Source organism: Phocoena phocoena, chromosome 9 (genome assembly GCF_963924675.1).
Source record: "Phocoena phocoena chromosome 9, mPhoPho1.1, whole genome shotgun sequence".
Classification (NCBI taxonomy): Eukaryota; Metazoa; Chordata; class Mammalia; order Artiodactyla; family Phocoenidae; genus Phocoena; species Phocoena phocoena.
In genome coordinates, this window is record NC_089227.1 from 31,169,941 (window position 1) to 31,182,560 (window position 12,620).

The window sequence follows — 12,620 nt, forward strand, 5'->3', positions numbered from 1 at the left end:
TCCATGAAAGCAGAACTGAAAGCACCGGATACTGCCAGGAAAGTAAGTCTCTGTTTCTGCCCCATGTAAATCTGTATTGCTATAGACCAGTGACCACTGCAGGTTTTCCTCTCTCCCCTTTTCTGAATGGCAGTGTTAAATGTGGTTATCTTGCTCCTGTTTTACCTTTGTATATTGGGTAAATTGGGAGCGGTTAACTTGTCTTTAAGTTCTTAGATTGCTGGACCCTGGAGAGCCATCCAGTCCAAATGGGAGGTGCACATTTCCCAGAATTCCGGAACTATGACCTGGATGCAATATCTAGATGAGACTTGAGAATTAGTGTGTATGAATATTTGGTCAGCAAAAAGTAGACATGTCAGAGAATGTTAGTTGCCTATCAAAAATCCATTTTCTGTTTCCCAAATTGTGCTATTTAGCTGCTCCTATTGTAATCAAGCTAAAAGGCTCCCAGACTCCTTGGCAGTTAGGTGTGGCTCTATGACTAATAATTTGATATTTGAGATGTAAGCAGAAGTGTTGTGTGGTACTTCTGGGAAGTCTCGCTAAAAGGGAAGTATCGATACGTTTCTTGGATCTGAAATAACTGGATCACAACTGTTCTGGACCATGAAGATAAAGGCCATGCCCTAGGAATGGTTGAGTGGTGTGCTGTTAGGAGTCTAGTAGGTCTCTGAAGACTAAGCCCCAGTTTGCTCCCAGCTTCACTGCCTTGTGTGTTATCAAATTTTCCGTCTTTCCAAACAGATAATGGTGTATTGTCCTTTAAATATCGTGTATTGTTCTTTAAATTAGCATTTTTCTTATGAGTGCGGTAAAGCATCTTTTCATATTTTAAATAACCATTTGTGTTTCCTTTAGCCCATTTTTCTGTTGGAGTATTGATCTTTTCCACATTGATTTATAGGCACTTTATATTTTAGGGAAATTTTATCTGTGATATTAGTTGTAGATATTTTCCCCTGAGTTTTCATTTGTCTTTTGACTTTGCTTATGACCATCCTTGCCATGCAGAAGTTTTGAATTTTATTAATCAAATCATTGACTTTTAAAAATGCCTTTTGAGTTTTATTTCATACTTAACAAAGTCTTTTTCTGTCTTGAGATTGGAAAAAAATATTTTCCTAAGGTTTCCTTTGGTATATGTTTTTATTCTTATTTATTTATTTGTTTGTTAGAAAACATAGTTTTTATTTTTTAATTTAAAAAATTAATTATTTTTTATACAATTTTAAAGGTTACACTGCATTTAGTTATTATAAAATATTGGCTATATTCCCTGTGTTGTACAATACATCCTTGTAGACTATCTTATACTCAATAATTTGTACTTCCCACTCCCCCATCCCTATGTTACCCCTCCCCTCAACTGGCAACCCCTAGTTTGTTCTCTATATCTGTGAGTCTGCTGCTTTTTTGTTATATTCATTATTTTGTTGTATTTTTTAGATTCCACCTGTAAGTGATATCGTATAGTATTTGTCTTTTTCTGTCTGACTTATTTGACTTAGAATAATGCCCTCCAAGTCTATTCATGTTGCTGCACATGGCAAAATTTCATTCTTTTTTATGGCCAAGTAGTATTCCTGTGTGTGTGTGTGTGTGTGTGTGTGTGTGTGTGTGTGTATGTGTATGTTTATATGTATATATACCACATCTTCTTTATCTTTTGGTATATTTTGGTTTACAGTTTTATATTTTGTTCCATTTGTAATTTATAACTAATATAGTTTCTCGTTTTACTTCACCACAACTTCTCTTAATTATCTTATTTACTACCCTGACTTCAGGTTCCAGGGAGGAGATAAGATCAAATAGATCTTATCTAGAATAGATAGGATCAACTAGAGAAGGTGAAGTGAAATGAGAAGAGGTTTTAGTAATAAATTCCAAAAGGATCACATTAGTTTCTTAGAGTCATACCCTCTCTTGCCTTTGGACCTCAACAAATGCCAATTAATTCTCCCTCACTATTCCTGCTCCCTCTTTTAACCCTCCCCATTTTCCTGGCTTTCTTACCGTAAGGGGAAGGACCTAGTTGATTTGTTTGCTGCTATATCCCTAGCACCTAGAATAGAACATGGCACATAGTGGGGTCTCAATATTTGGTAAGCAAAGAAGTAGAAATGGCATAGAATGTTAGTTGCCTACCAAAAGTAAATTTTTGTGCAACCTCTGTCTTTCTGCTCAGCTCAGTTCTCTGGTCTCCCAGTAACTGTTCTCTGCTGTGTTTCCTAGAGTCTCACTCACCCTGTGTTCATACAGCTCAGGACCAAAGATTTGGGAAGAGTTTCTGTAAAGATTCATCACTGGATGCATTTTTAATGAGAGGTATATGCAAGAAACAGGCACTGCTCTGATGTGAGGAGAACTGTATATGGGGACTGTAGTTAGAGAGATGTGGTGGATAAGTTTGATAGAAGCAGATAATAGGGGGTCTATTATGTTAGAAGAAAGAGCTCAGATGTCTTCTGATAGACAGTGGAGAGCTGTTATTATTTAGTTGAAAACTAAACTTTATAGAAGAGCTACAAGTGCATTTTAAGAACTAGAATAAAACAGTTTATGAAATGCTTTGTTCAACAAGTATATAAGTTCTGTAACATTATGTATTTACTGTCTTGAAGAACTCCCTCCTCTGTGATGTATTTAATGCTGAATATCTTTTAACAGGATCATTCTCCACAATTTAATTTTTTTCTTTTACTTTTTGAGTCTTCTAAGTAATAGATTGAAGGAAGGTAAGTAAAATACCTAAGATTATGCATTCACATTATTTCTGATATTGACGAGTTGTTTAAATGCCATGTGGATCAAGAGTTTATATGCAATTAGAACAAATAGTAGAGGTATTGTCATTTTTGTTATCATCCTTCTCTTCCTCCTCATTACTGTTATTTAAAATAAAGTGTCTCTATCTAAAGTACTGCCATATTTAACTTGCATGTCTTAGAGTACCAAATTTCAACCTCAGTAATTTACTTCTCTGCATTATGTATTGTATTTCCAGGATTATTATGTTGAATGGTAATCTATAAGGGCTAACAAGTGAATTGCATTATGTTAATTAGCATATCAATTTGCTCAATATCCAGAGCTTGAGGGAATGAGACACAGGGTGAGCACCTTTTCAATGTAGGGTCTGTAAAGGTGATACAAACAGATGGAGAGATATACCATGTTCTTGGATTGGAAGAATCAACATTGTGCAAATGACTATACCACCCAAAGCAATCTACAGATTCAGTACAATCCCTATCAAACTACCAATGGCATTTTTCACAGAACTAGAACAAAAAATTTTACAATATGTATGGAAACACAAAAGACCCCGAATAGCAAAAGCAATCTTGAGAAAGAAAAACAGAGCTGGAGGAATCAGGCTCCCAGACTTCAGACTATACTACAAAGCTACAGTAATCAAGACAGTATGGTACTGGTACAAAAACAGAAATATAGATCAATGGTACAGGATAGAATGCCCAGAGATAAACCCACACACATATGGGCACCTAATTTATGACAGAGGAGGCAAGAACATACAATGGAGAAAAGACAGCCTCTTCAATAAGTGGTGCTGGGAAAACTGGACAGCTACATGTAAAAGAATGAAATTAGAACACTCCCTAACACCATACACAAAAATAAACTCAAAATGGATTAAAGACCTAAATGTAAGGTCAGACACTATAAAACTCTTAGAGGAAAACATAGGCAGAGCCCTCTATGACATAAATCACAGTAAGATCCTTTTTGACCCACCTCCTAGAGAAATGGAAATAAAAACAAAAATAAACAAATGGGACCTAATGAAACTTAAAAGCTTTTGCACAGCAAAGGAAACCATAAACAAGACGAAAAGACAACCTTCAGAATGGGAGAAAATATTTGCAAATGAAGCAACTGACAAAAGATTAATCTCCATAATTTACAAGCAGCTCACGCAGCTCAATATCAAAAAACCAAACAACCCAATCCAAAAATGGGCAGAAGACCTAACTAGACATTTCTCCAAAGAAGATATACAGATTGCCAAGAAACACATGAAAGCGTGCTCAACATCACTAGTCATTAGAGAAATGCAAATCAAAACTACAATGAGGTATCACCTTACACCGGTCAGAATGGCCATCATCAAAAAATCTACAAACAATAAATGCTGGGGAAGGTGTGGAGAAAAGGGAACCCTCTTGCACTGTTGGTGGGAATGTAAATTGATACAGCCACTATGGAGAACACTATGGAGGTTCCTTAAAAAACTAAAAATAGGACTCCCATATGACCCAGCAATCCCACTACTGAGCATATACCCTGAGAAAACCATAACTCAAAAAGAGTCATGTACCACAATGTTCACTGCAGCTCTGTGTACAATAGCCAGGACATGGAAGCAACCTAAGTGTCTATCGACAGATGAATGGATAAAGAATACGTGGCACATATATACAATGGAATATTACTCAGCCATAAAAAGAAACGAAATTGAGTTATTTCTAGTGAGGTGGATGGACCTAGAGTCTGACATACAGAGTGAAGTAAGTCAGAAAGAGAAAAACAAATACCATATGCTAACACATATATATGGAATCTAAAAAAAAGATTCTGAAGAACCTAGGAGCAGGACAGGAATAAAGATGCAGATGTAGAGAATGGACTTGAGGACTTGGGGGGAGAGATGCATAAGCTGGGACAAAGTGAGAGAGTGGCATGGACATATATATACTACCAAATGTAAAATAGATAGCTAGTGGGAAGCAGCCGCATAGCACAGGGAGATCAGCTCGGTGCTTTGTGACCACCTAGAGGGGTGGGATAGGGAGGGTGGGAGGGAGACACAAGAGGGAGGAAATATGGGGATATATGTATATGTATAGCTGATTCACTTTATTATAAAGCAGAATCTAACATACCATTGTAAAACAATTATGCTCCAATAAAGATATTAAAAAAATCATTAAGGTTAAAAAAAATGTAGGGTCTGAGACCTAATTTTGGAAGAGTGGGCAGTCCAGTAGAGGTTCTGAACTTGTTGAAGAGGAGTGCAATGGTTTGGCTTTTGGACTCTGGATGTAGAGAGGGTGGGGGCTTTGAAAGGGGGAGATTTGAATTGCCCAGGCATTCTTTCTGCTTAATTTTTGTGGCCAAGCCTAATTCTTAATTGCAGACTGTCTTCCACACCCTAATAAACCCATCGTAAGTTGACAATAATTAAAAAATGCATTTAATACACCTAACCTACCGAACATCATAGTTTAGCCTAGCCTACAGTTGGGCAAAATTATCTAACACAAAGCCTATTTTATAATAAAGTGTTGAATATTTCATTTAATTTGTTAAATATGGTATTGAAAGTGATAGACAGAGTGGTTGTTTGGGTATAGAATGGTTTTAAGTGTACTAGCTGTTTATCTTCATGATGGAGTGGCTGACTGGGAGCTGCAGCTTCCTGCCTCTGTCCAGCATCACGAGAGATTATCGTACCACATTTCACTAGCCCAAGAAAAGATCAAAATTCTAAACATGGTTTCTACCGAATGCATCTTGCTTTCACACCATTGTAAAGTCAAAAAATTGATAAGTTGAAACATTGTTAAGTCAGAGACTGTCTTTATCATGTAGATATTTCTCACCTGGTATGTATTCTTTTAAATCTCAATCTTACCTTACTTCTCTCAAAAGTAACCTGTTTGGGGAAAAGGAGAAGAAAAAGAAAGGTATATAAGAGAGTATCTTTCCAAAAATGGATTTTAGGTGACTTGTTTTTTGTATTATTTTTTCTCTTTCCTTGCTTCAGTGTGGATATATTTACTTGGCCAGTCTTCAAATTCATTGTGTTTTCTGTTGTGCTGTTAACCCATCTGATAAATTCTTAATTTCTGATATTGAATTTTGCAATTATTGTATATCTACTTGATTTCTTTTTTAAAAAGATCCTAATTCTCTGTTGATGAACTCCCTCTTGTTATCTTCACTGTCAATCAACTTGTTTTACTTAATGTATTAATTATAGTTATTTTGAAGTCATCTCTGCTAACTCCAATATGCGGATCATCTCAATATTCTAACTCTTGGCTATTAGTCTCTTTACTTTGATTCTTCTCATATGGTAAATTTTTGTTTCATGTGAGAAAATAAAGGAAACTTCATTTAAAATGGAATCAGGAAGCCCTGAAGGGGGCGCTCTCACCCATATATCACTCACCACAGCTTACAGACCGCAGTCGGAGGAAAGATTTCCTTCTGACCCATCAACAACAGGCTGCCCATCGCCTGCAGCCAATGAAGACCCACCATAGCCCTCTCCAGTTACGTCCTAAAAACCTAATAAAAGCCCACCTTCTCCTTGTGTCCTCAGACTTGCCTGTGGCGTGCCGTAGTTTGCATGTCCTGAACAACAATTCCTTTGCTATTTCCGAATAAACTCATTTTCCTGGTAAAATAACTGGCTGTCTTTTTTTTTTTAAGGTCAACACAAGCTAGATATTGTAGATGATACTTTTAGAAGTTCGGATAGCATTATCTTCCTCTAAAAAGTGTTGAATTTTGTTCTAGCTGCCAGTTAATTTACTGGCAAATCACCTTAATTCTGATGAGGATTGGATTTCGACTGTTATGGTGGGTTTATTTCAGTTTTGACCTTTCTCCCAGGGTATAGTCCTTATACCTAGAGCATGACCTTTTTTTGTGACTCATATGAGTAAGTCTAGGATCCAATATCCATCTAACTAACCATTCTGGCTGGTTAGATGGCTAGAACTCCACCATCCTCCCAGCACTGTGCTGCCTCTGAAATTTCTTCCCAGCTCTCCAGTATCCTAGCAGTTATTCTCTGCTAGGATTCTGGGAGTCTCACCCTGTACTCAGAGAGGTTGGGGCCAAGGATATGGGAAGAATTTCTGTAAAATTTCATGAGATCTTTTCCCTGAAATTCTCTCCTGTGCAGTTCCCTCCTCTTAAGCCCCTGACCTCTGAATGCCTGCCACCATGGCAACCTCCAACTCCAGTTTGTTTCCTTTGTCCTTTGAAATGCAACTTCTTCTTGGACTCAACTTCCCAAGCTGGGTGAAATGTGAAGCTCATTTTGCTTTCCTTCTTTCAAGTATGATAGTTCTCTTTTGATTGGTGTCCAGTTCTGCAAATTGTTATTTTATGTATTTTGCCCAGAATATGTCAGTAAGGCTAAGTCTAATATCAGCTATTTTGTCATGGCTGGAACTGCAAGTCCCAGACTATTTTTTTAATTGACACAGTGTTAATGAGAGGTGGAGTTGGCATATATGCTTGGCTTAATCTTATTTTTTCTTGCCTTTTTTTTTGTTGTTGTTGTTACACTTCCTTTTAAGTAAAAAGAGGCTCTAATTAAGAGTACTGATGTGGGCGGGTAGCTAGATTATTAGAATTTTCAAATGCTTTGAAGAAAACTCCCACGAGTTATTTTACATTGAAAAGGTCTTCATAAAACTATTAGTTTACTTTCTTTTTCTTAAAGAGCAAGATTGCTCTCTGAAAGGCTGCAGCTGTAGGAAATTCAGCATATGTCAATCCTTTTTAAAGAACTTGGTTGGAAAAAAGTATATTATTGGCTTTCCTTTCTGATTAGATCAGAAAATGCCTAGGGTATGCATAGATATAAAAATGATGGCAAATGAAATAGGTCTAATCTCAAAACAAGTTTTTGAAATACAGCAAACTAGGACACATCGGGGTGATTCTGAAAATCTTTAATGTTCTGTAATCTGAGATTACTTAAATTTTGAAGGTTTAGGAATGTTAATTCTAGCAATTGACATCTTTGCAGGTGACTGTAAATCACAGAGCTTAAAATTTCCTGGATACAGATTTATTGAAGATTGCTTAATGGCTGTCAGGCTACTTTGCCATGGAGGAGAATGCCAACTGTATTCTTTTCTGCAAAAGCAGAAGTTCGTCTTAAAAGATTGTTGCACAAAAGGGCCTTGACAGTAAGCTAGGCCAGGGTCTTCTGTGGCAGCTTCTAAAATGGCTTTCAGTGTTTCCCAGCCTCCTGGTATTCATGCCTGTGTTAGTTTGCTAGCACTGCCATAACAAAATACCACAGACTGGGCAACTTAAACACAGAAATGTATTTTTTCGCAGTTCTAGGGGCTGGAAGCCCAAGATCAAGGTCTTGACAGGGTTGGTATCTCTCGTAGGGCTTTCTCCATGCCCTGTAGATGGCTGTCTTCTTACTGTGTCTTCACAGGGCCTTTCCTCTGCCTGCACGTCCGGGGTATCACTTCCTCTTCTCATAATGATACCAGTCATATTGGATTAGGGCCATACCCATATGACCTCATTTAATCTTATTGCCTCTTTAAAGGCCCTGTCTCCTAATGCAGTCATATGCTAGGATACTGGGGGGTTAGGACTTCAGCATATGGATTTTATGGGGACTCAGTTCAGTCTTTAACAATGCCTTTGTGTAGTCCCTTCCCCTTGAGTGTGGGATGGACCTAGTGACTTGCTTCTAATGATGCAAGTATGGCAAAAATGATGATAGGTTATTTTTGATATTAGGCTTAAAAGATTGTGACTTCTGTCTTGTTCAGTCTCGCTCTCTGGTTCTTCTTGCTTGCTTGTTCTGATGGAAGTGAGTTGCCAAGTTGGGAGTTGCCCTATGGAGAGGCCCACTTGGCAAGGAACAGAGGGTCTTACAGCCAGCAGCCCCAAGGAACTGAGGCCCTCTGTCCAACAGCCCAGTAGGAACTGAATCCTGCCAATAGCCACATGAGTGAGATTGGAAGCATATTCTTTTCCTCTTGAGTCTTGAGGTGACTGCAGTCTCAGGTGACACCTGATGGGTAAGAGACCAAGCCAAGGGCCCAGTTAAGCTGCCCCTAGATTTCTGACCCATAGAAACTGTGAGATAATAAATGTTCTTTTAAGCCACTGAGTTTTGAAGTAATTTGTTACACAGCAATGGACATACTCTCTATAAACTCTATATAAAATGAGGTCAGCTAATATATTCTCATTTTGTCATTGTTGAGAACAAATAATAGTTACCACTTGTAGACTATGTGTAGTACAATGCTGTTTCTTTCCATATATTATCTCCTTTCATTGTCACAACAACCTGTTTTTATCCTCAGTTTACAGAAAAGAAAATAGGTTTAAAATGGGTTCAAGGGACTTCTCTGGTTGCACAGTGGTTAAGAATCTGCTTGACAATGCAAGGGACATGGGTTCAATCCCTGGTCCAGGAAGATCCCACATGCCGCGAAGCAACTAAGCCCATTCGCCACAGCTACTGAGCCTGCACTCTAGAGTCGCGAGCCACAACTACCGAGCCCATGTGTCGCAACTACTGAAGCCCGTGCGCATAGAGCCCATGCCCCGCAACAAGAGAAGCCACCACAATGAGAAGGCCATGCACCGAAACGAAGAGTAGCCCCCACTCGCCACAACTAGAGAAAGCCTGCGCACAGCAATGAAGACCCAAGGCAACCAAAAATAAGTAAAAATAAAGTAAAATTAAATTTAATTTTAAAAAATATTAAAATGGGTTCGATAATATGTCCTAGGTCATGTTCCTAAAAAAGTGTAGGTGGGGATTTGAACCCATAGGCCCACTCCAGTCCTGACACCAGGACAGGCTGCATGATTTGTGTGGTCCTGTGAAAAACAAAAATGTGGGGCTTCTTGTTTAAAAATTGTTAGGAATTTCAAGATGGTAATAGCAGAGCATGAAACGAAGTTCTTGGCTCTTTTGAGTGTAGGGCTGTGTGTGCCCACACACGTTGCTTGCCCATTAAGCCTGCCCTGGCTGGCATTCCTACCTACTGTGCAATAATGCCTTCTGTCTCTACATAGGAAAAATGTTACAGATGAAGACCCTGAAGCCATTAGACAAATGTCATAATTAGATAAGGTGTCCTCATTCTGAGCCTGCAATTCCTTTCTCTCCATCACACTGCCTTCCTACAGCAGTAATCCTATGTTCTATCGAACAGAAGCTTCTGCAAAGTCCTCTTCCCACTGATGGATCCTTCAGCAAGGATCATAGGAACACTGTTGCCCTTCCTGTTTGACAGCCATATTTTAGTATATGTTCTACTGAGTGCACTACGCCTGTGTGGGAAAGGGGCACACAGAACCAAGGAGCTCTGCATCCAATTCCATTACTATCTGGTGAGCTTTTTCATATCTAGGCAACTGTGTCCTTAATGGCTTCTCGTGTAGTAAATGATCAACTCATCAGGCCTGTGTTGTCCAAATCCCATACATTCCAAAGAAAGGTCTTTAGGACTGGTCCTTGACCATCACCTGAGTGATAACTTCTAAGCCCTTGGAATCTCCTGCCTGATAAGAGTGTATCTGTATATCTGGTGTCTTGGACTACGTCAGATAGTTTACACTAACAATGTGATTTATGGTGAGCATCTGATTTTGTTTCCCTGGGGCCCTGGGCCACACTGTATCAGCTTGACCTCTGGAGAGGACTGAAGGCTAAATAGCTAATATCAGTCATGTGGGCACTCTATAAAAACCCTGGATATCAACTCTTGGATGAGCCTTCCCTGCTAGGCAACACTTCACGCATGTCACACTTCATTTCTGAGAGAATTAAGCACTGTCTATGTGACTCCACTGGGGAGGACAACTGGAAGCTTGTATCTTGTTTCTCTTGGACTGTGCCCTATGTGCTTTTTCCTTTGCTGATTTTAATCTGTATACTTTCATTGTAATAAATCATAACCATGAGTATGGTTATGATTTGGCTTTTCTGAATCCTGTGAGTCCCTCTAGTGAGTCACGGAACATGAAGGTGGTCTTAGGGAACCCCAAACACGTCCCCATTCCATTCCTTTCAACAATTTAAATATTTCATTCCATTCTCTTTTTGCTTGCATGGTTTCTGAAGAGATATCTGATATAATTCTTATTTTTCTCTATAGGTAAGATGCTCTTTTTCACTGGCTTCTTTCAAGATTTTCTCTTTGTCCTTTATTTTCTGTAGTCTGGATGTGATGTGCCTAGGTGTAGGACTTTTGGTATTTATCCTATTGTTCTCTGAGCATCTTGCATCTGGGGTTTGGTGTCATCAGTTTTGAAAAACATCTCAGCCATTATTAATTCAAATATTTCATTTACCTTCTCTTCTGGTATTCTCATTACATGTAATGTTATACCTTTTGTAATTTTCTCACAGTCCTTAGGTAATTTGTTCCACTTTTCTTTCCTTTTTCTCTTTGATTTTCAGTATGGGAGGTTTCTATTGATGTCTTCAAGCTCAATGATTCTTTCCTCAGCCACGCGCAGTCTGTTGATGAGGCCCATCAAAGGCATTCTTCACTTCTCTTACAGTGTGTTTGATTTATAGCTTCTTAGAGTTTTCATCTCTCTGATTACATTATCCATCTGTTCTTGCATATTGTCCATTTTTTCCATTAGAGCTCTTAGCATATGATCATAGTTATCTAAAATTTCTTGTCAGATAATTACAAAATTTCTGTCATATGTCCTGATGCTTACTTTGACTCTTTTTTTTTTTTTTTTTTTTTGCTTTCTATCATGTTTTGTAATTATTTGTTCAGAACTGGACATGATGTATTGGATTAAGGGAAATGAGGTTAATAGGATTTTAATGTGAGGTTGTATGTTTATCTGGCTGGGAGTTAGGCTGTGTTTACCTTTTGCTGTAGCTGTGGTAGAGCCTAGAATTTCCTCTAATGGCCTGCCTTTGTCTCCCTTGTCTTTTGGTTTCCTAAAAGACTCCTACTCAAATAGGGTCTGAGGCTGGCAGTTCTTTCAAGCTGTAATCCCTTGTTATTACACAGGGGCCCTGTTTTGTGGTTGTAAGGTGGGGATATGGGGATGGGAGGCATTCTACAGTCCTATAGTCAGTCTGCCTGTGCCCCGGGGCTGTGGCCTCCACAAGTGCTTCTCAGCTTTCTTTCCTGCCTCCACCTCCCCACCCCAGGTGAGACAGGTAGTCTAGAGGGGGTTGAAATTGGGTATTTTCCTTTTCCCAGATTGGTTAGGCTTTTGTAAACCCCAAATTTGTTAGGTTAAGGTAAAACAGTTTCCCTTGAGGGCAGGCTTTAGTTAAGGAGAGCAGAATTCTCTGTGTGTATTTCAAAATAATATTTCCCCTCCCCCTGCTGGAAGCACTTGGGAATTTTCCTCCAGTCTTCATACTGAGAACCTAGTGGGGCTCTTAGAGGTAAAACTCATGAAAGTATGGGAGCTTTCCTAAGACATGACCCCTCAGAGTTTTTAACTTTCACGTTTGTGTACAATGAGACTCCAGCAATTCATCGATTATAGTTTACGTGTTCTTACTGGTACTGGCTCTAGCAGTGGGCTTTCTGTTCCTGGGCTTCTGTTCCTGGTAAGCAGTGATTCTCTATATTTGTTTGTTTTTCCAATTTGGGGGCTGGGGTTTGCCCTGTGACCTTAATTCTCTATGGATCTAGGAAGGGTTGTTGATTATCAGTTTGTTCAGCTTTTTTCTTGTGATGACTTCTAAGCTTTTAAATGTTGGACTGCAAACTGGAAATCTCCATTCACTTCTAAATTAATACAGATTAATTTCTCAGCTTGTCTTCTTAAAGCAATATGGGTTATGAGGGAACTCTTCCAGATTTTAACAATGGGAA